The 1602-nt window shown below is 38.3% G+C and overlaps 1 pseudogene; it reads right to left on the bottom strand.

Moving 5' to 3' along the window:
- Window positions 1–338: 338 nt before the first annotated feature.
- LOC149198644 (uncharacterized) lies at window positions 339–1056 on the bottom strand (annotated as a pseudogene).
- Window positions 1057–1602: the final 546 nt, after the last annotated feature.

Raw genomic sequence — 1602 nt, 5'->3', positions numbered from 1 at the left:
TGAATAACCAAATATTCACCCATGTATGTGGCGAATTTCATTGGACCCCTTTACAAACAAACAATAAAAAAATAAACTACTGTAAATTGAGGACTTGATGCTACACACTCATGAATATTTAGTGAATTGAGATTTTAAAAAGAATTAGTTTTGTGAATACTCAAATAATAAACATACTTAAAAAGACAACCTAGTAATTTGCAACCGTAGCTACAAGTCATTAACTTATACATGTCATGGTTTTCCTCAACATTTAGATATAAGAAATTTACGGCTTCTTGCTATAGTGAATTAAGAAATTTACAAAGTTGCCTTCAGTGGGTATCTAGATTTTCACATTAGTGTTTCATAGAACTCTTGTAATGCTAAAATTTCCAAAACATTAATTAACCTAAAAATTGGAAGAAAAATTCAATTTTGTGGCAACTAACCATAATTTAGCTCTCTTGGCATCGAAAAGTTGGGGCTCTTCGATCTTCTTCTACTTCCCATTATTTTCAATATTGAGGGCCTTCTGCAGTCCATCCTTGACCGCGGACTCGACGACCTCCATGGCCTTGGAAGCTTCGCGCATGTACTCCTCCACATCTCTGGTGCCCTTGTTGAAGCAGGGGAATATTCATCTACCTCTTTAAGGTAATCCTCCATAATCTCCTTGAGTTGCATTTCATGCATCTCTGTCTTCCACTCCTCTAGGTGTTTCTCAGCATTCACGTGGCAAAGCCTCCTTCTGCTCATGTCGTGACAAGCATCAAATTTTCGGGTCTTCTTCTGGCTAGCCTTGGGTGGCAGTCCCCCTTAGAAGAGATCTAAAATACCCTTTTCGCCCTCTCAGCTGGAGGAGAGATGGAATTGTGGGTACAGGCCATCACCAGCTATGACCAAAAGGGCATCATCGACGATGTGGCGGGTGCCCGAAACAAGCCTCTGAAACTCTGGAGGGTTTTTCATCTGATCAAAGAACTTGTCCTTCAGATTTGAGAATGTGAGATGGGGTGCACACACCTGCAGGAATTTTGTTCTTCCATCCAAACCCTTGATGAAGATTTGATACATGATAATAGATGGTCTCAAGTTCAAACCCTGCAATACTGAATTCAAGATTTTTTCTACTGATGGGGAAGAAAACACAATGTAGATAGATCTTATTAGAAATTATCTAGGAACCCTACAACGTCGAATTTGAGATTCTTTCTACTGATGGGGAAGCAAAAAAAATGTAGATAGATCTTCTTAGAAATTATCTATGAACCCTGCAACCCTGAATTCAATAATTTTTTCTACTGATGGGGCATCAAACACAACGTAGATAGATCTTCTCAGAAATTATCTATGACCCTGCAATGCCAAATTCAAGATCTTTTTCTACTGATGGGAATCAAACACAATGCAAATAGATCTTCTCATAAATTATCTATGAACCCTACGACGCCAAATTCAAGATCTTTTTCTACTGATGGGGAAGCAAACACAATGCAAATAGATCTTCTTAGAAATTATCTATGAATCCTGCAACGCAGAATTCGAGATTTATTTTCTACTGATGAGGAAGCAAACCCAATGCACATAGATCTTCTCAGAAATTATCTACGTTTCCACAGA

The sequence above is a fragment of the Pinus tabuliformis genome, chromosome 2_1 (assembly GCF_031772625.1).
Source record: "Pinus tabuliformis cultivar Carrire ecotype Pingquan chromosome 2_1, CPIR1, whole genome shotgun sequence".
In the NCBI taxonomy this organism is placed as follows: domain Eukaryota; kingdom Viridiplantae; phylum Streptophyta; class Pinopsida; order Pinales; family Pinaceae; genus Pinus; species Pinus tabuliformis.
Note: the sequence above shows the minus strand (reverse complement) of the source record. Positions and strands in the feature narration are given on the sequence as shown.